Raw genomic sequence first — 22,481 nt, forward strand, 5'->3', positions numbered from 1 at the left:
CTAAGGGCCAACCGAACATAGAACAGCAGCGTTAATCATCGGGGAGCCCACCCCCGGCCTGCTAGCTTGTTTCTGTGGTTGGGGCCAATTCCCCCGCCGACCCCAATTAGCGGCGTTTGCATCCCAATGAACAACTTTGCCAATTACCTGTAAGTTATAGGCAGCCCTTTGGGAGGTCTTCTACCAAATAGCTACCTGCAACCTACTTTCTACCAGGCATCCCTACATTACATAATCCATATTGCTACCCCAACTTCGGACAAATGCACCTTATCCTTCCAGATATAGCCCGGGGTATTCGACATACTCAGGGGGGGCCTGATCCCGCTCATGCCCATACTTTCCCAACTGTGCCCAAGTGATATTGAATTTTTTTCTGCAACTCCTCTATTCCCTTGGAAGATTGCTCACCTCCCAGTCCTCCTCGGACCGGAGTAGGTCTGTGCCCTGGAGGAAATTGCCAAATTGCATTGGGATTTACGCATGCCTTGGAGGAGCATCCGTCTCCCCAAGGATACAAGATCGTTAACCCCCAAATTAACTAGCAGCACATCAGGGCACTCGCAGTGCTGGGTGTCCTTAAACAGGACACCCCCAGCAGTGCTCACGTGGCAAACCACCCCTTGCCCTACATAATTATTTTTTGTATCAGTCCAAATTGGCGTCCTGTCCCTGTTCCTTGCTCACGCTGCTGCTCTTGCAATGAGCGAATGGCCAATGACCCAAATCCAGGAAGAAAGGAAAACGTTAATTTCGTCATGGCCCCTTATTACCATCCTCCTTCCTTGCTCCCGAGGTGCTTGCTGGGTAAGCTAGGAGTACCCAGTTTTGTTGCCCACAAATATTTATACCTTATAGAAAACAACATTTTATTAGTGACAAATAGAGAATCCATACGCAGATGGCACATAATAATATTAACGCAATTAAACTGTAACCAACCTCAAATCTTCCAGAGGCAACTAAAGTGGTTGAGTGTGACCGCCTGTGGCACCTACTTCGAGTGACCCCTTAACTTGTTTGGGTGACCTATTATAAGGACACCCGTAGAGGTAATGGCAAAAGAAGGGCAAGCTTCATAACCGCTCCCATAAGTGCTCGCCTTAGGAGTATGCGACATAGCACTAAACTCCTTACAATGCTCTTACAATTCTATGATGGCAAAACCCTTCCCAGGCTCCTAACCACCCTCCTTCCCTAGTAACTTCTTTGTATCCTCATCCTGCATGTGATCACCTTTGCTCCTTGCGAGCTCCCCGTCAGCTTCAGCACATGCTACTAACAGTCCTGCCACAGTGATAATGACCTATGTTGGCAGACACTCCGGTGCACAGCCTAGCTGAGGCAACATAGGACCCCCACCGTGCACCAGGTAACCCTGAATACGAAACCTTGCCAAGGTGACCGCAATCACCCCCGCTCTTCTCCCTTTTACCGCAGAGTGACCTTGCATGCAAATGAATTAAATTGCATTGCCTGTACCCGCCCTGGCTGCGCATACCATAGTTGTTAATAGTAATCATGCCCTTGATTCCTTTAACGTGAACACATATTATAATCCCCTTGAGCTGTGTGTCTTTGTATGCCATCTCCCCTCACCATGCATCTCTGCTTCCCTCACTGCGTACTTCCCCCCCTATGACTTGGAAAGGGGCTCCGTTGCTTCCAAAGCTAGGTCCACGCTAAAAATATACCCCGTTATTTGATGTTATGCTATTTGTATAGCATATACTCCCATCGCTATGGCTTCGAAGAGCTTTGGGTTGCAAGGCCCCACGGAAGAAAGAGCCTCACATTGCATGCAAATAGGAATTAGAATTAGGTGAATATTCAATAACTAGCTGAGTTGACTTGTTTAAAACATTGTAAAAGTCATGCAGAGGATTGTTTGTCAGGCACAGAGATTATTGCTATGCCAGTGACTGAGTGACAGATGGACCAAATGTTCTTTTTGGGTGGGACTCTGCTGTATTTTATGTGTTGTAGTGCAAGAGGGGGAATGATTATTAAAATCAGTCCATCAACCCCTAGGGCAACTGTCCATAGTGGATTTTATTAATACTATTATTAATAATAATGTATGAGATTCATAAAGTGCCCACCTATCTGGGAACCAAAGAATAGCTGCAGGGATTACTCTTCAAGTGGGAGAGTTTCAGAGGTGGTGGTAATGTGGGAGTTCGGAGAAGCTGAAGAGGGGTGGAGTGGGGCGAACAACTGTTGGCAAGTTGTTCCTGAAGAGTAGGGTCTTCAGGTCCGGACCAAAGTGTAGAGGTTCCTTGTAATAAGAACTAACTATAATATAATGTATAATGGTTTTAATAAACTTGCATGAGCAAGCTCACCAACCACCCCACCTCATACTTGTTCATCAACCTGTCCCACGCTCCAACCTTAGGTTTCGCGCTAGCTATATATGCAATCCTCCCCAGGGTTCGAAATAGAGAGGAGCTGGAAGCTATTTAACTCCTTATCTTTAATCTTTTAAACTGTACACATTTCTGCAGTAGTCACTCAACCAAATATGCTCATTTACCACATAAGGGACCTGAGATTAAACAAAGGTGTCTTCCACTGGTACCTTAACGTGCTGCACCATTTCACTGGGACTGGGTCCATGACATGTAAGCTACGCCAAGGTCACGTCTGAAGGTGCATTTACTCGCCGAGCTATCCTACAGGCATTAGAAAATTAAACCAGTAGCAATGTATAGGGGCACTACTGAGTTATCAGTTGAAATTTGAACTTTGAACTCTTACCAATGACACCATTACAAAAGGCACGAGCAGTTTGTCAGTTATGTGCATAGTGACTAGTCAATCTACGGTGCGCACAATATAAACGGTCAACATCGCTTTTATACGTTGATCAAAAACAGCAATGCTTGTGACAATCTTATGCATTATAAAGCTATTATCTTAAGCTCCTTCGAAAGAACCCCCACAACGCTACGCCATCGGGTATTGCTTTTAGTTGGCAGTGCATGCCAAGATTGACGGGAAAGCATCCTGGATAAACAACACAATGATACCAATCTTATAGACAACGAGCTATTTTGAAGCCACTCCTCCACATCCCAGGGGTGCTCTCCTAGAGAAGGGTGTGCCTTTTCAGGCATATAAATCAGGGATCCTCCAATGAAAACACACAACGTCTAATATACCACTGCCCAGTGTCATGTGCAAAATGCAAGACCCCTGAAAGAGGCGCTGCACGTGGGCTCAGCTGCATGTACCACATTTGCAATCACACTGGAATAGCTGATGAGCACATATGGCCTACAAATTACACTAAGACCTCTGCAACATGTGCACAATTCACATCTATTGTGGCACGCAGCTTATTTAAATAGACCACACGTCCTAAATTAGACAACAAAAACAAGGGGGGTCCTGGGAGTCCCTCTGCCGGACATTAGTCCTGGTTACAAGAGACTTACCCAGAGTCTTTAGCCACAGCTCCACCCTACTGATGAGGTCCAACCAGACCGAAACATGTGTCTGGGGTTGCTGTTGGTACTCTTGTTCAGAGGAGAACTGCTCAGCATTTCGGTGCTGGACTGACCTAGGGCAGGACAAAGACTGATATGTTTTAGATATTTCTCCTCTGTGAAACATAGTGAGCTAAAGACTCTGGGTAAGTCTCTCGTAACCGGGACTAATGTCCGCCAGAGAGACTCCGAGGACCCCCTTGTTTTTTGCTAAATTAGTCAACGTAAGCATTGGCCCTACATAAGTAACCTTCTGGGGAATTTGAGGGACTTCACTGTTTCCATCCCAATTGCAGAGCCGGTGTTCTCCATGCACGTTTCTCGAATGGAATGAGTCGAGCTTGCCCTTTTCCCTTGCGCAGCACAGTCTGGTCTTTGTGCCACAAGACTCGCCGTATATTTTTAAGCCATCCCTCCATGTGTTCAAAGTGGCCTGTGGCCCAATGGGCCATTCTATCCAAGGGGACCTTTAAAAGAACCAGCGGCATTTCAAAGGAAAGGGGGGGGCAGTCAGCGATATTAGCCGGGTTTAGCTACCCTGGAGAGGATGCAGATGGGAAAGACTCTCTGCCAGCTTAGTGCCATCGATTCCCACATACGACAGTGCCCGTGGCCCAACACTGTGCTCTATAAATGAAGCTAAGTCAGTGGCTGGACACAAGGATCTGAAACCAACCGGGTTTCCGCTTATTAGGTACTCGCAAGAAAGTGTATGGCTGTACTTGTGGAATTTGAAGAAAAAAAAGGCAGTAGTAGCCATACCTGCCTAACCTCTGGGTTTTCCCCTTGAGACTCTGGGTTTTTAGCCATTTCTCCGGGGAAGACCCTGGAGTCTCCGTATTTTTGGGTCTCGTCCCATCCTCCATCCGATTGGCTACCAGCAGCAGTCTTTTGCAGCCAATCGGATGGAGGATTGGACGGGACCCAGAAATGGCGCAAATGCAATATTATCACATTTATTTTTCATAAACTTTTATTCTTTTTGGCCAGTTTGCCTTATGTTTTAGTCGCCCTAAATTGAAGGGCGACTAAAATATAAGGCAAACTGGCCAAAAAGAATGAAAGTTGAAGCAAAACAAAAAACACGGAATACTGCTTTCGGATTGAAAGCAGTATTCCGCTTTTCTTATTGTTTCACCTTTCATTTACATAGGCATCTCAGTGGAGGCAGCATTAGCAGTCCGAGGTTCAGGTTTCCTTTCACTAGCCAGTCTTACACTAACCCCCGATGATCATTCCAACCATGGGTTGGAGCTAGAAACTGACACCCTCCTTACTGCCCTTCTAAAATTCTTGATTTCTTAATGGGAGGGTTTCAGAATGTTTGGGCAGTTGCAACACACAAGATGCCGTAGTCTGCCACTAGAGTGTTTATGAGTCCTTTGCTCGGACTGAAGGTCCTGGAAGATCTCATTCCAGTATTGACATTCAGTGGCTCTAGTTCTTGGAGTTTAAAACATCAAGGCGTAAATTGGTTTTCACAAATTGCTTAGTAGAGTTTGCCAATTAAAACATTTTTGATTAGCAAACAGACACATTTGATTAGCAATTTTGTACTCATATTGTTAATGACACCAGATGTTATTTGTACCTAAGACATGAAATGAGCAACGATACAGCAGTTTAGCGTACCATTTAGCGTAGCGTACTGCTGAAATAAGACATTAGTTAGAGGAGTCAGGCCTTGCAAATTCTTTAAAATCCAGCTAGACCTTCAGGTCGGGTGACTTAGTTTCCCTATTAAACCTAAGAGAAATGCACTCATCCCATAGCAATGGAGGAAAACACATTTAAAATGTGATTTGTGTACAATGGTGCATGCCACTATAAACCTTCTTTGTTTGGCACACTGCTGCCACCCAGAGGCCAGCCATACACAGTGAAACTGACATTTACTGCAAACAAAGTAAATGTTACATAAAAGTTTCAAACATCTCTTGCAAATGCTACTGGCCCGTCATAGCTCAACTATGCGAGTGGGCAAAAAGTGGGCGAAAAGACTTTGTGTCCATAAAATGTAGAAGTTTAGCTGCATGAATGGACACAAATAGATATGATAAAAAGGCTGCGAAAACAGTTTGGCCAGCTGTCTCCTACAGGTGGTAATATATAATGCAATCATCATCATAAAGCAAAACAAGCTCTGGAGGCTAACTACAGTGTTTGGTATTGCGATAGATCTGTAGATGTACAGATTGGATGGAACTATTGATCACTACTTTGCATAAGCATTTAGTTCGCTTTGTGTATTCATTATGTAAAAGGAAAGAAAGAGACTAAGCAGAGTGGACTTTGTAGCAGGCAGAGAACTGAGCAAACTAGATGGAATATTGTTGTTTGTGGCCATCACAATTTCAGGGTACCTGGTATAAAGCAACAGGGTGATAACATAGAATGTCAAGGAGTATGGATTTGCTCATGGGTTGGGCACTAGTTGCAAAATGTATGCAACCTGCAAGTTACAGAACTAGGTTTTCCATCAAAAGCATTTGATCATGTAATGTATATTTTCAAAGTGTTCACTCGTCAATATAATGCATCTTCCCCAACAAAATTAAATATAGTTGACACAATGAAAATTAGATACACTAACCTAAACTTTGGAGATGATGTGGTGTTTTACAGTATTAATACTCTAATCATGCATTATGTAAACCTACATTTTAGTAATGGAATTGCATGTCTGTCTTTTAAAAAAAATATGAAGTTGACACATACTGGTCTTTACCAAACAACATATAGAAAGCTTAATAAAAATAGCATCCCGATTATTCCCGATTTGAAACAGAAATTCTTGGCTAGCACTCTCACACATGCCTTTGGCACTAAGAGTGGAGGAGATTATTACTGCTGCACTTTCTCTCCATTAGGACTTGAAGTGAACAGGGAAAAGAGGGGGAAGAGAGCACAGAGGGCAAGAGAAACATGCGCTCTGAAACACTTGTGTATGATCACAATAGAAATAAAATATCAATATCAATAAGAGAGCAATACAGGACTGTACTTTCATTGAAGAGGGCAACTTAAATAGCTATCTTTGCTACACAAGTGTCCATTTGATTAGCAAAATGACAGAATTGGATAGTAAACTGCTTTGTGACACTGCTTATTTTACCTTGAAACATGCACACAAATTTAAAGTTTTCAGAAACACTATGCTCGGTCTATAGTCGCCCACACGCTCGACATTGCAGACCTTATCTCCGCTAGCAGCCTTCACTTCCTGGCTATCACAGAAACCTGGCTGCAGCAGGCCCAGCTCTGTCCCTTGCCATCCCAGAAGGCTACTCAATATTAAGGAACGACAGGGACTCAGGTAAAGGAGGTGGAGTTGCCTTTTTCGCTCAAACATCCCTAGGCCTTAGAGCCTCCCTACCGTCCAGCTTCCGATCCGCTGAACTACTATCAGTTAAGTTCCAACTCTCCGCAGCGCAAACTATCCTCTTGCACCTCATTTATAGACCTCCAGGCCCTATCTCCTCATTTGAGGAAGAAATATCCGACCTCCTCACTTACAATACTAAAACAGGATCTCCAATCATCCTACTTAGGGAATTAAACCTAGGCCTCGGCGATCCAAACAACGCTAATGCGCTTTCGCTGGAAAATACTATAGGGTTCAAGCACAGGGTCACAGCCCCAACAAGCAGAACCTTGGATTGGTTGGCAGACCACAACTGCACCACCTCCATCCTTAAGAATGAACCAATTGGGGGGCGTGGCCAACAGCCGAGTGATGCGGACGTGAGCCCTTGCAGCTCCGCTGACCACCGTAACTAACCCTGCAATATCCTGTATTGGCAACGCTGGAAAAATGCATGTTTAAACTGACCGAAAAAGAGGAATATCCAAGGAACGAATCCTGAGATCCGAGAGGCAAAGGATCATCCCTGAAGGGGCCAGGGGAACGAAGAGCCGTTGAGACCGCGGCGACAAGAACCCGGGAAGATGACAGCCGCGCGCCACCCGCGACTGCCAAGGGAAGGTGATCCCTGAACGCCATCGGAATCCATGGCGAAGGAGGACTATTGGCGCAGCCCGGAACCAAAGGGAGCTGCGCCCAAGGAGTCGCACCGACCCCGACCGCCACCACGGACAGCGGCATAGAGACTGGCGACAATGCGGCCCGATACTCCAAGCAGCGCCCGCGGGGAGGGCTGCTGGGGAGACGGACCGCGAGGGGTAGTGGGGGGCCCGGCGCGCCTCCGACGAGGCGGTGACTGACCCTGTGGTTCCTCTGTGGGATTCCGGGGTACTGGTGGCCGCATCGGAGGGAAGGCATCTGCCCGGAAGACCGACTCCACTGAGAGGAGGGCACGGCGGCTGCCTGGAGCCCGCGAAGACCGCCGGAGGAGGGCGGTGCAGGACCCGCCTGACCGAGCCCATTGAACCAGTGAAGAGGAGGGAAGACACCGAGACCTAGGAAGGTACAGTGACATTGCAGGCCTGCGCATACCTTTCCTCACGGGCCACGGCGTCGCAATCCCAGCCTGCACCCAGCGAAACGGCAAACACTCACACCCGGTAGCTGAGGGGTGCTGCAAGCACCCTGGAGAGCCCCCGACCTTCCCCCCGCTGGCCCATAGATGCCATATACAATATAACAGCAGGAACGCTACCAAAACAAGCACTAAGGCGAGCAGGGGCACACAAAAGGACATTGCACTGGGTTACCAGCATAGTAAAAAAAAAAACAGCGGTGACACACCCCGGTGAACAGGGAAGGGGACGCACTCATCCCGGTCTCTCACCATCAGATGGCATACGCGCTGGTCCGGTGAGGATGCCCACTCTGGCCCGCTCCCCACCACCCTGCAGTGGCCCTGGAATAAGCCAGCGAGAGATAATTGAAAGGAAGGTCCAAGAACAAGCCTCAACGCAAGCATTCCCCATAGTAACAACAGAAACCCTCTGCACTCTCCTGAACCCAATCCTACACAGTAAGCCCCTGGGGGGCCCCTGACTGAGTGGGACCACACGCAACAGTGGGAATCAACCGCATGACACTGGAATGCCCCGAGCAGATAGCACAACGAGCGCCTGTTGCCCAGAAGCTCCGTAAGGCATAGAAATACACGAACAGTCCAGGAACCCCAACCCTGTGCTGGAACAGAGTACACCCTATACACCAACGCTACCTCAACAACCAGTGTGAAAGACGTCATGGGCAAGGACGAGAAAACATCCACGCAAAGCACGATGGACCAATACGCCACCAATGCCCCCTCGGTGTTGGTCAATGCAGACCCGGAGGTGAATCCTGCCCCCAGCAATGACGCCTTAACTTTGAAGGACGTGATGGCAGCGATAGCCAACTCCCGCTCCTCAATGGAGAAAAAAATGGATGACATCTCCGCGGAGGTGTCATTCCTTCGCCATGATCTTCAAAAACTCTCGACCAGGACAGGGGAAGTGGAACAACGGGTGTCCGGGGTGGAGGACGATCTGGGAGGAGTGAACCGGCAACTATCGCAGGCACTGTCCAGACTGAAAACCCTGGAGGCACGAGTGGATGAGGGAGAGGGCAGGTCCTGCCGCAGTAACATCCGCATCCTCGGCCTGGCGGAACGTACAGAGGGACCCAGCACCGAGGTTTTCCTGGGACAGTGGCTGGCGGATCTTTTTGCACCAAAATCCCTGTCAAACTTCTTCTCTGTGGAACGCGCCCATCGAATACCAGCAGGGCGCCCAACTCCAGGCGCTCCCTCAAGAACAGTCATTGCCAGACTGCTCAATTACCAGGATAGGGACGCCATCCTGCAAATGGCCCGAACGAAAGGAACCATCACCTATAATGGGGCCAGGATCGCCTTCTTCCCGGACTACACTCGCGAGGTCCAGAGGGCCAGACAATACTTAGAACCCTTGAAAAAAAATCTCCACTCCATGAACATCAAATACGGACTCCTCTCCCCGGCACAGTTGAGAATTCAACATGAAGGCAAAACGGTCCACTTCACGGACCCACAGGAAGCATGGACTTGGGCCGAGACCCACATTACCCAGGACTGGGCTAGGATTGAATAGACCTGCGGAGGAAGAACGGGACCCTATCAACGATGGGACAGGTCGGCCCACCAGCCTGCACCAGAGAATCAGGAGGAACCGGGAGGAGATGCTGACCCCGAACATGCCTAACGGTACGATCGACAAAGACAAGATCTGTAGGGAACCTCTGGCGCAGGTGAGAGCTGACGCCACACCGGTCATCTGCTGCGCAATGAACATTTAGGAAATCCGGATTAGGGCGCACCCGGCCCGGAAGCGAGAATTACAATAATCAGGAGTCCTCTTAACCAGCATGTCAGACCATTGGCCGATGCCAGGACCCCGATCCGAGACACCCGATACACGCCGTGTGCAGTAAGTCTCGAAGAAGTTAGAACAGTTGATTTCATTTTAGTTGATCTGGCGATCTAATTCCCGGTAACCAGATGAGTTTGGGCGACAGATACGTCACGTTGGGGAGGAGTATGCGGAGGGGGGAGGGAAGGAAGGAATGTTTCGTTTGTACACAAGGTAGTTATGTCACCCCGCCACCACCCACGACACCGCCATTCACTGTAACCTGGACACACACACCCATGTACCAGACGACCACTAAGTCTTGCACAGCTCACGAGCCTAGCACCCACCGCACACACCACCTCATCCTGCATATACTAACTCCCACCAAGGACCACGACTGACCATACCATGGATGCACGAATCCCACCAACTAACGCTTAACATACTAAGATCCTGAAATTCTGAATGTAAATGGCATGGGATCAAGCATTAAACGGCGTCTTATGGTCCAGTTTCTTAATAGGCGATCCCCCGACGTGGCCCTACTAACAGAGACTAAACCTAGCAGGCTCGACCTGCCAGTTCTTCCGCAGGACAAACTACCGCCTGGTGTTCCACGCGGGGAACACTATGGGATCACGGGGAACCCTCATCCTTCTGCATAAGCGTCTCCCATTCGAGCTAACGGCAGTAGAACAAGATCCTAGCGGCCGATTTGTGTTGGTGCGAGGCATACTACGGGTTGAAACACTAGCCATATTAGCGATATACTTCCCACCTGAATTGGCGGAGGGACTTTTGAGAGAAGTGACCACCCTGCTAGCACAACACTAGCCGGACGTATGGATCCTAGGAGGAGATTTTAATGATGTGTTAGGTAACACCCTTGATCAAACCCACATTCGGAACCGTAATCCCAACATACCCACTAGACTGGCATCTTTCTCGTCTGCACTAGGCCTGTGTGATGTCTGGAGGGAACTCCACCCTACAGATCGGGGCTTCTCCTTCCATTCAGGAGCCCACGCGTCCTTGTCCAGGATAGACAACTTCTTTCTCCCAACACCTGAAAGGCATAAAGTAATTTCTGCAGAGTTGTTCCCCTGCATCTCAGATCACTCTCCTCTGGAGATGGCACTCCGCATGAACAGACCCTTGCCACGCAAAACATGGAGACTAAATAGCTATTATCTAGGTCTCCCCGAATTTGTAGAAGCCATCACGGGAAAATCCAATGAATACTTTGAAATCAATACAGGCACGGTTGAAGAACCAGTTACAATGTGGGAAGCACACAAAGCCGTGCTCAGAGGGGAAATGATCGACTGGGTGACCAATAGGAAGAAAGACCACCACAGGAGGGTGGTAGAAAATGGTAATCCAGATACATACTAGATGCCACGCCTGAGACACACCGCTCTCTCCTAAAAGCCAGGGAGGGCCTCCACAACACAGCACTAGACAACGCTAAACAGGCACACAGGGAATCCAGGATCAGGCTCTACGAATGTGGTGATAAAGCAGGCAAGCTACTGGCCTGGTTAGAGAAACGAGAGGAGGGGCATAGACATGCCCGACAGATGGTCGACAATGCGAACAGCCCGGCTCAAAATGACTCGGATATAGCAGAAGCATTCGCCGGATTTTATGCTGGCCTGTACAGGGCTCCACTGATCCCAACAGATCTGCCCTTTTTGGACAAAATCATGCTCCCACAACTATCGGAGCAGCAAAGATCACACCTTGACAGAGCCCTAGAGGAAACCGAGATAGCAATGGCCATCGGCCAGCTGCAGTCCGGGAAGACGCCGGGACCCAACAGATTCCCGGTCGAGACATGGAAGCGTCTGGGTAGCAACAAGATAGCGACGCCCCTCCACAAGCTATTCCTCGAAGCAAGAGAACAAGGTACTCTTCCCCCAGACCTTAGAAAGGCCAGCATCGTGGTAATCCCGAAGCAGGGAAAAACCCTGAACTGTGTACATCATACAGACCAATGGTTACCAGTCAATTGGTCGAAAACATTTGGTCGACGGGACAACTGGTAGACACCATTTGGTCGAATGCCAAATGGTCGAATGTTTTTTTTTTTTTTTTTTTACCCCTTTTTCGGTTTTTTTTGGGGGGGTCCTTTTTTTTCTTTTTTTTTTTTTCCCCCCACACGAAAACCCACAAAACACATAAAAAAAAAAAAAAAAATTCGACCATTTGGCATTCGACCAAATGGTGTCGACCAAATTGCAGTCGACCAGTTTGTTTTCGACCAATTGACCGGACACCCAGACCAATATCACTTATTAACGGCGAAGCCAAGGTTCTTGCCAAAGCACTAGCAAACAGGCTAAAAGCGGTCATATCCTCCCTTGTCCACCCCGATCAGTGTGGCTTCATGCCACATAGGTGCACCACTCGCCCTTCTGGCAATTGATTTTGAAAAGGCGTTCGACTCAGTGATATGGGAAAGCCTGTGGGTGACGATGCAAAGCATGGGAATTGGAGAGACCTTCGTTGTTTGGGTGCAGCTCCTGTATGAGGCACCGCATGCGGAGATTAGGATGAATGGTTGGACCTCCAGAACCTTTCCAATTGGCAGGGGCACACGACAAGTCTGCCCGCTGCCCACTCCTCTTCGCGTTAGCAATCGAGCCCCTGGCTCAATGGCTCCGTCAGGCCGCTACATGGGGTGGGTTCCGGTGGCCGGAGGGATGAGAGGATAAGGTCTCCCTCTATGCCGATGACCTCCTACTCTAAGTAACCCGAGCCAAGCTTACCCGATAGTGGCCCAGATGCTGGCGGTTTTTGGGGACTTCAGTGGTCTAAAAGTGAACTGGGGCAAATCAGTCCTCTTCCCAATCAAAGGAGGAGACCCGTCGGTCCCCCGGGAGACCCCCTGCCAAGTGGTGAGGGAGGGCTTCCGCTACCTGGGCGTATGGATCTCTGGAGATCTCTCGACTTATGTCTCTGACAACTTGCATCCATTAACTGAACGCGTTTCAGAAGATGTGAAACACTGGATGCTTCTCCCCCTCACGATAATGGGTAGAGCAGCGCTTTTCAAGATGTTGGCACTTCCACGATTTTTGTACGTGCTGCAGAACGCCTCACACATAATACCAGTCACAGAATTTGTGTGGGGTGGAACGCCTCCTTAGAAAACTGATATAGAAGGGTGGGCAACCCTGAATCGCACTGACAACGCTACAAAGGTCCATATGGGAAGGGGGTATTGGGAGTCCCACATCTCCAGTCCTACTACTGGGCCGCCCAATTAACAATGGTCAACGACCTGTTACATGGGCATCATAAACTCCCACACATCAGTGCGGATACAGCCAATACACAAGACATCCCACCAGCTGCCATACTTTACCAGAGCCTCACTAGACCCCCTCCACAGACACTTTCTGCACATATCGCAATGGTATGGAGGCAGGCACATATGAACATTGGCTGGGGGAACAAAATAGCTCTGGCGCAACCATTGTGGCGCAATTATATGCTTACTGAGGTGCAAAAACTTACAATATAGACCAAGTGGGTGGAGGCAGGAATAACTACAGTCGGGGATGTAATAACAGAGGGCGCATCTCCCAGTTCGAAGCGCTGCAACAGGAATTTGGACTCCCTGAGAACAAGCGCTATCACTATGTGCAGCTGTTGCACACCCTCCAGGGTCACAGGCAAGCACTCATGGACGTACCGGAGTGTACCCCCCTGGAACGTAACCTTCTTCCGCAACATATCCCCACCAAAGTCACGTCCACTCTATATAAAGCCATAAGTGCGTTTGCAACCCCGGAATTGGCCAGCCTCAAAACTAAATGGGAAAGAGACGTGGGTGTCAGAGAGCCGGAGGACTGGGTTCAAGTACTCATGCACCCACGAGAGATTGCCATAAGACTCCAAGATCCGGTTGGTCCAGCTCAAGATACTACACCGGGTCTACTACCCACAAACTGCCCTATTCGGCTGGGTGCGGGCACCGGATCCCAACTGCTTGAGATGCCAGGGAGAAGAGGGTACCTTTTACCACCTACTCTGGGAATGCCTCCAGATACAAACCTTTTGGGCGCAATGCTGCCAAAGACTGTTGAGAGTCCTGGGTTGGACGGTGGCACTGGAACCTGTGAAACGGCTATTAGGGGTCCCAGATGAAAACGACACAAACAAATGGGAGACCATCTTCTTATCTACCGCAATGGGGCTGATAAAAAGGGACATCGCACAGAAGTGGGGAGCCCCGGAATGTCCGACCTTGGGCCAGTGGTCCGCCGAAATGGACATCTGTGCAATTAGAGCACAAAGAATATACACGGCACGGGGGTGCCCAGCCAAGGCTAACAAGATCGGGGGGAAATGGGAGGAGAGTATGGACTGAGACCCAGTGCGACGACATGAAAAAAGGAGTGAAACACTCAACAGTAGGAAAGTGGGTCACGCAACTGTAAAGACAAGTACGAAGCGGCATAACGGATGCCCCAACGAACCGAATAAAAGGGTGTAGGGGTAGCGGGCGGGAGGGAGGTCTGAATGTTTGTATGTTATAACGTTGTGTTTATAAAACAATAAAATGTGGTTATTAAAAAAAGAATGAACCATTTACCTGGTCGGACCACCACGTCATTTCATTCTCCATCCAAGGGAAGGTGCAGTCGAACACCATACCAGCAAACCTACCGCAAACCCTTTCTACGAATAACTGCAACATCACGATGCACGGCATTCGCCCTCTAATCTACAATATCTTGGCCCCCGCAAACTACTCCAACTTAGATGCGGATCAACTTGCTGACCTATATAACAAAACTCTTGAATCAGCAGTTGATATCATCGCCCCCATCAAACTTACCAAAGCCAAACTAGCAGCCCACTTGAACAAATGGTTAACTCGAGCTTAAAATCCTCCGAAACTCCAAACGGACGGCAGAATCCGTCTGGAGAAAAACACCTAACATGGCCAATAAAGCCCTATTCACGGTTGCGACTTCCACTTACAAATCAGCCATCCTCTTAGCCAAAAAAAGAGACTTATGACAAGAGAATTGACAATGCCAAATCAAAAACTAAGGAGCTCTTCATTATCCTCAGGGGAACTTGAGTCTCCCTCCACACCTACAGAAACTTGCGTGAAAGATGCAGACTGGTGTGAGAGAATCCAAAAAGCGTTGGCAGACAAAATTACCATCTAGAATAGAACAAAAAAAAGACCAGTGTAGCTAAAAAAGCAAATTCTACATCACCATCCTCCCCTGAAACCCCACCCTGCCCCGCTTCTGTTTCGCCCCCGTCTCAACGAAAAAAAAAGTGGAAAGCATCATCAAAGGCCTTAAGCCTTCCAGATGTCAAGGGGACTCCTGACCAGCCTCCATCATTCAGGAAGGCGCCAACGATCTTGCCCCATTCATAATGGCCCCTATCAACTCCTCCTTTAAAACGAGCTCAGTCCCTAGCAGCCTCATGGAAGCCTGGGTCATGCCCCTCCTAAAAAAAAAAAAAAAAAAACCTTGACCCCAACAACCCTACTAATTATAGGCCCATCACCACAGTCCCCTACATCCTAAAGAGTTTAGAGTGACCTATCTGCAAATCCAGAAGCATCTGGAAGAGAACAACCTTCTGGGCCTCAGACAATCTGGCTTCAGGCCAAGGCATGGAACCGAGACAGCCCTTCTGGACATAAAAATTCAGATGGACGAGGTGAAGGACAAGGGTAACCTAGCCATTCTCTTGCTGCTCGACCTCTCGGCTGCCTTCGACCTCGTTGACCACCAGATCCTAACGGAACATCTGGCGGCGTCAGCCGCTTTCTCCAGTCAGGCGACTGCATGGGTCCAATCCTTCCTTGCCAACTGAACCACCTGGGTCTTCTCACCGGGGGCCTCAGCCCATCCCATCCCCATCCTTTGTGGCGTCCCCCAAGGTTCGTGCTTTTCGCCAACCTTATACAATATCTTCACAAAGCTACTTTTCGACCAACTAGATAACCTGGGTGTCACTTACACAAATTATGCTGACGACACCCAGGTTCTCATCACCCTCTCAGGTTGCTATGCAGAGGACTCCACACGGATTAACAACCTCTACCTGGAGATCCAAGCCTGGATGGCAGAACACAGCTTATGCCTCAATGACGAGAAAACGGAGCATCTTCTCGTCAGATCCCAACCACGGCTAAACAAACTGGACCCCTGTTACGCTTCTATCAACATAGATGGTAACCTTATCACAGTGGCCAAAGAAATCAAAACCCTAGGGGTTTATTTAGGCTCCAGCCTCTCGCTCAAAAAACAAGTAAACACCACAGCTTCCTCCACGGCCTACACAAAACACAAACAAGCTCATTAATGCCCGTAAGGCTTTCCTCTCACCGTCTAGTTGCATTACCCTAGCCAGAGTGCTAGTACTTTCAAAAATCGATTACTGCAATACTCTCTTCCTTGGCATCTCAGAACGCAACTTTAACAAATTTCAGGTGTTACAGAATAATGCCCTTAGAGCGGCGCTGAATATCCTGCGACACTCTCACATTTCCAGCTATAGACAAGATGCCCATTGGCTCCCAGTACGAGACAGAATCACACTCAGATCACTTGTCATCCTCCACAAATGCCTCTCTAATGACACCCCCAAGTACTTGGCAGATAAGTTTAGCAAACACACTTCAGCCCGCCCAACGAGAACACTGTACTCTCACTGCCTATCCATCCCAAATTCTCCGTAAAAAAAAGCAGACAGCTCCAGCTTCCCGGTCCTAGCAGCCAAACTATGGAACGCTATATCTGTGAAACTCAGAGCAGAACCATCCTTTTGGACCTTCAGAGTCACAGCTAACTCCTGGCTAGCCAAAAATAAAGCTTCCACTGCCTGACTTCATCCTTTGCCGCATCGCTGCATTTTACTATGTTTAACTTCAGACCACCATGTAACCCGGTCACACGCACTTATTGTCATTTTCATTTATGTATGTCGATAACATGATCTAAGTCTCTGATGCCCAGTTCCCTCAGGGTTCGGCGCGCGGTACAAATAAAGAAACTAAACTGAACAAAACTATTTGAAGAAAATATCCCCTCTTGGTTTTGTGTGTGTATTGATTTTGTGGAAGGCCTATGCCATTTGTCCTATTCAATTTGGGTGGTTATGAATAGCCAATTAAATGTATTGTATTTCACTGTAAAGTGCAAACTGCAAATTTTGCCATCTGTGCGGGGTGTGTGGGCGGAGCCGCGTGTGTTTATGTACGTCTTATGTCCCGCGAGCGCTGTGACGTAAGGCGCCTGCCAATAAAGAGCCTGCCCCGCCACGAGCGAGACAGTTCCGGGCACGACAGCCACTACGCGTGCAGGAGTGTGATTTTGCTCTCCCCCACCCCTGGGCCTTCCACGCGGGCCCACACGTGTTCTCTCCTCCGCCGACGCACCGGCAGGAGAGGACACAACACTGGCGACGAGGGACAGACCACACAGGCATTGCGTGCATGAGTCGCAGATCAGCCCACAAGCCCTCGACACGGGCAAATCTTTGCAAACACGGTGGGGGCCCCATCCCCCCACCCGAAGAAAAAAAAGAAACAAAATGTTTTCAAAAAATGTTTTTATTTTTTTTTTCCTCTCGCTTCCTGCCTTCCTTTTCCGCATCTCCCCGGCAACACCCAGGTATCCAAGACTAGCTAACGGGGCACATTTTGGACAATTTTGAACCTGGGGCCTGCTCACAGAGCCATCATACAGGCCTGGCAACTCAGGAGGCAACACTACACCGAACACAACAGAGGAGAAATACTGGATACCCCATCAATGAAAAGATAACGAAGGTGAGGAGTACTCACCGCACACGCACGCTAACTGCGACAATCCCCAACATTAAAACAACATGACAATTGGCCTGTCCACGCCCAGACCCGGCACGCCATCTAGAATTGCAGCATCACTATCTCCCGCAACACCATGCCCTCGACCGCATGGTGGAAAGACAATGGCATTGTCACCCTTCGGCCCATACACAGACCCATCGTCAGTGGGTCCCGCTGGCTATTGTGGATCCAGAAATTCGAAATGCGATGGACTGCAAAGACATCACAACGCCCAGGAAAATGAGGTCACACCTCCTACTCAATGTGGGCGACGACATCCTGTGCATTTTCAACTCACTGGTAATCAGAGATGGTTCAGACATTTACCATTTGGCAAAAGACGCCCTCACAGCCCACTTTATGCCACAATTGAACCCGGACTATGAGACCTTCATATTTTGCACCACCATTCAGACGGAAGATGAAACACTCGATGCCTACCATACGAGACTCAGAAAGCTTGCATTCTCGTGTGAGTTCGACAACGTCAAGAGGGAGATAAGACGCCAAATCATTAACTGCATGCAATCTGAGAAACTACGCAGAATGATGCTGAGCGAAAAAGGCATTTCCCTGGCCAGGATCCTCGAGCATGGGCATCAAAGAGAACTGTCGCACGCAAGGGCGGCACACATGAACACCACACTGCAGAAGCTCCAACTGATGTCGACAATAGCCCAAATCGCCAACCGCCAACAGCAGATCTCAACGAAACAAACAGCTCACCTTGGTGGCAAACTAGAATTCCAGGGCCCTCAGAATGTGGATGGTGCGGAGGCAGACATCATGGACAAAGAAACTGCCCAGCACAAGGAACCACGTGCAGAGCGTGTGGCCGGAAGGATCACTATGCGAGAGTCTGCAGATCGTCAGGGCAAACAACGCCCTCAATCACAACAGGAAAAAGGAACCCCCAAGAAAAAGAACAGGCCAACGCTCGTCGTTTCGAAAATGCCAACTCATCAACCGACGAAGCAGGTGATGATGACAGTGACATAACGAAGGATGCAGAAAACGCACAAATGAGAAGGGGGAGGAAAGTATACCTAGTCTCAGCACTTGAGCACAGAGGTGGGGAGTCGGCAAAGAAGACGAAAATGCCTGGTGGCCATAAAAGGCCAAGAGACACAAATGAAAATTGACATCTGTGGATGTCATGCCAGCAACAATGTTCCAGAGGCTTCATCCCGCCCTGTTTTAAAATCAACAGACACACTGTTATTTGCCTATGGGTGTAAGACCCCACTACCAGCGGAGGGACGTTTCAGAACAACGCTCAGCAGAGGCGACCGAATCCTACAGTCAAAAGGTATACGTCGTCAACGCAGGGATCGAATGCCTACTAAGCGGGGATGCGGCATAAGACCTGGAACTAATCTGCTTCATCTGGGATGCAATAGACCAGACGGACATCATCAACCAGATATAAATAAAGGGGTGTACCTGCAATTCAGTCTCTGGTCCCTCAGGTAAAGTACATACATATCTAACAAAAGGTGGACCAGTAGAACGGGATGACACCAATTATTCAAAAAATCTTCGTAGTCAACATCTCTCTCATACATTCAATCTCAAACCCATACTTCCTCATTCAAACTTCTTTAGCAATAAAACCAATTTGGCATTTCATATACTGTGTACTCATAATCTTACACAGAAATCTGCATAAATTATAAACGTGTATTAGTGACCCCGTCCTTAATATCAGGTGTTGTATCAAATCTGGCTTTGGATTTCCAGATTGTTCAAATAGTCGACTATTTAGTTGACTAAATGAATTGATGGTTTTTAAACTATACATGAAGTTACTGTTATATGAATATTGATTAAAGCGAAGATTTTTTGAATAATTAGTGTCATCCCGTTCTACTGGTCCACCTTTCGTTATATATGTATGACATCACCAACCTCCTCAAGAAGTACCCTGGCCTCCTCAAAGGCATCGGATGCCCGAAAGGCAAACTTATAAAGCTCCACATCGACAAATCGGTACAGCCCTGAGCGGTGCGTCACAGAAGGACCCATTTGCACATGAGAGACCAAGTCGATAAAAAAGAGCTACGTGAACTTGAAAAGGCAGGATTCAGAGGAGGTAACAAGGCCGACACCATGGGTGTCACCCATGGTAGTGACAAAGAAGCCAAAGCAACCGGGAAAGGTCAGGATCTGCATCGACATGCGCCTCCCATACGGAGCAATTAAAAGGGAACAACACATCACCCCTATACTCGACGAAATCATCACGGACCTAACAGGATCGAAGGTATTCTGTAAAATTGACCTCAACGCTGGATACCATCAGCTGAAGCTGCATCGTGATTCCAGGTATATCACAACCTTCTCCACGCACCTGGGCCTACGTCGGTACAAAAGGCTAAGCTTCGGCATCTCATCAGCGGCAGAAGTTTTTCAGCAGGCCATCCAAGAGGTGATACAGGGCATCACAGGAGTGCTGAATGTCAGTGATAACATCCTCATCCATGCCAGCGACAGACACGAACACATGCGTCGCGTTGAGACGGTGCTCAGCAGACTGGAAGCAGCAGGCCTGATCATCCACAGGGAAAAGTGTGAATTCATGAAGGAAGAAATCACTTTTTTCGGGTACGTGTTTAACAGTGCGGGGGTGTCGGCCGACCCTCAAAAGGTTGCGGACATCAAGGAAGCCTCTCCCCCAACGACACCCACGGAAGTACGCAGCTTCTTGGGACTGGCAACATACTGCGGGAGGTTCATCCCTCAACCTGGCAACAATGTCCGAGCCGCTCAGAGAACTCACAAAATATAACACAAAATGGGCCTGGAACCCCAACTACAAAGAGGCATGCATGGAAATCGGCACATTAAATCGGTGACAAAGTGTTGGTGGTGCGCAACCCCACGAAGACCAAACTCGAAACACAATATGACTTGGTCCCCTGGACAGTACCCCAGATACAGGGAACAATGGTGACAGCAGCACAAGGACACCGGTCGATCACCAGGAATGCCTCGTGGTCCAAGAGGGTGCCACGACAAATGTTGACTGACGCAGACCAGCCGCTATCAGAAGAAGCAGAGCCGCCGCTGGAGGATGAGAGCCACCAACACGAGGATGAGTCGACTCCAAGGCACGAAGCAGACAAACCACCGGAGGCAGCCCCAAGTGCATCCCCAAGTGAGAAAGGTGAGCTACCACGGGACACAGGTCCGGCCCCCAGACGAGGACATTATGCTTTAAGAACAGCCCCGAGAGCCCCGGAAAGGTTAAAAGTCTATGAGCGGTGAAGTGACATTGGAGGGGGGAGGCAAAAGCTGTGCCTGCCAATAAAGAGCCCGCCCTGCCACGAGCGAGGCAGTTCCGAGCATGACAGCCACTACGCGTGCAGGTGTGTGATTTTGCTCTCCTCCACCCCTGGGCCGTCGACGCGGGCCCACACGTGTTCACAGGCAGGAGAAGACACAACAGTGTGCAAAGGGGCGGAGTCTTGGGTGGCTGTGGGCGTGGAATACATCTCAGGGTTTTTGATTTTCAAATGTAGGCATGCAGGTATGGTAGTAGCAGTAGAAGAATGTTTGATAGACAGCCAATGTGTTTCGTCATTGTATCTTGTACACGTGTGTCATTGTGTGCAGGTTTTCTGTATGTCTTGTTTATGACATGTTACACTGTTTGATGCAGTTTTTCATTGGGCGGGCCACGATGTTATTTATGATCGGCAGCCTGAACAAACAGCCTGCTCAGGCTTTGCGGGCCAAGCAGCTTCCCTCTCCCTCCTATACTTACCATAGGCAACGTCAGGAAAGTGAGAGGCGCGCTAATTCAAACGATCTTCAAGCATTGGCACTGCAGCTTTAGCGCCGCCCGCTCTCTCGCAGACACGTCCCTCACGTCAGCAGCAGGAAGACACCTCACGTGTCGCGGGGGCGGTGCGGTGCTGCAATGCACTGCGCATCACGTGATGCGAGCGCAGAAGGCATGGACGTGTGTTTTCTTAAATGCGCAGGCGCACACGGGCAGCAAAGAATCATGCGCCCCAGTACCACCAGGCAGCCAGCGTGCGTGACTGATAGCGACGAGCGAGCCACTCAGTCTTGCCTAGACGTTCACACTCTCGCTCATACGGTTTAGTTCAGCCCTGGTTTTACTTACCGCTGCTTCATCATTTCACATGGAGAAATACAACCCTTGCTTTCCCTCGCTTCTAATTGGAGGCGGGACATGGCATTATTAAATCCCCTTTGCCTAAAATTGTGGGGAGTTTTTGCTCCCCCTGGCTTCCCCCCATTTCCTACGCCCTTGTTGTCCACAGTATATTTTGTTCATCATTATCCACTCACTCTCACAGCCAGCTTTCAAAACGGGCATCCATTCCCCCAAAAATGCCGAGGGTGACGCCGCCCCTGCTCCCTGTCTACCCTCTGAGATCAGAGGCTGTAAAGAGAAGGCTCTGTGCTGTGGAAGCTAGGGTGCTTTCCTGCGTGCAATTAAAGCACTTATCTAACGTGGCTGAAGAGCAGCAAAGAAAGGACTACTGGCGAGCCAGGGCCAGGCGTCACATGGTTGCTGGAGGGGAGGTGCCTCAATAAGGATCACGGTGACATGAGTTTGTTAAAACTACAAAAACCTACGTGGCACATGAGCGATGTAGTGTTTTTGGTTCTGTTGAAAGTTTGAAGATGTTTTCTTGCCAGCAGCTGAACAGTTAAAGGAAAAAAAGCGAACCATGTTCGTTTCTGGTGTTGCCATAGAATTGAAACCTGGTACCGTACCGTACTGGTCAAGTGCGCAATCTTCAACAACGTGAAAAATAATGAACAATTCTGGTGAACCCTGAGCAGCTGCCAAGTAAGCGACTCTATCCTCAAAT

General features: G+C 48.9%; 2 protein-coding genes across 8 annotated transcripts in view; one reads left to right on the plus strand and one right to left on the minus strand.

Moving 5' to 3' along the window:
• The window catches only part of TAF1D (TATA-box binding protein associated factor, RNA polymerase I subunit D), a 531,982-nt gene extending 509,789 nt beyond the window's left edge, over positions 1 to 22,193 (minus strand). For 3 of the 7 annotated variants that reach the window (XM_069614755.1, XM_069614753.1, XM_069614759.1), the window contains exon 1: positions 21,398 to 21,555. The gene's annotated coding sequence lies outside the window, so the exon portion shown is untranslated. Of the gene's footprint in view, positions 1 to 21,397; positions 21,556 to 21,951 lie in introns of those variants that run through there. The other 4 variants (XM_069614758.1, XM_069614756.1, XM_069614757.1 and 1 more) reach the window with 3 other exon arrangements.
• A 2-nt stretch (positions 22,194 to 22,195) lies between these two features.
• Positions 22,196 to 22,481, plus strand: part of LOC138488041 (ester hydrolase C11orf54 homolog) — a 258,137-nt gene continuing 257,851 nt past the window's right edge. The window contains exon 1 of the mRNA XM_069614760.1: positions 22,196 to 22,459. The gene's annotated coding sequence lies outside the window, so the exon portion shown is untranslated. The remainder of the gene's footprint in view (positions 22,460 to 22,481) is intronic.

Source organism: Ambystoma mexicanum, chromosome 9 (assembly GCF_040938575.1).
Source record: "Ambystoma mexicanum isolate Mex_15411 chromosome 9, UKY_AmexF1_1, whole genome shotgun sequence".
NCBI lineage: Eukaryota > Metazoa > Chordata > Amphibia > Caudata > Ambystomatidae > Ambystoma > Ambystoma mexicanum.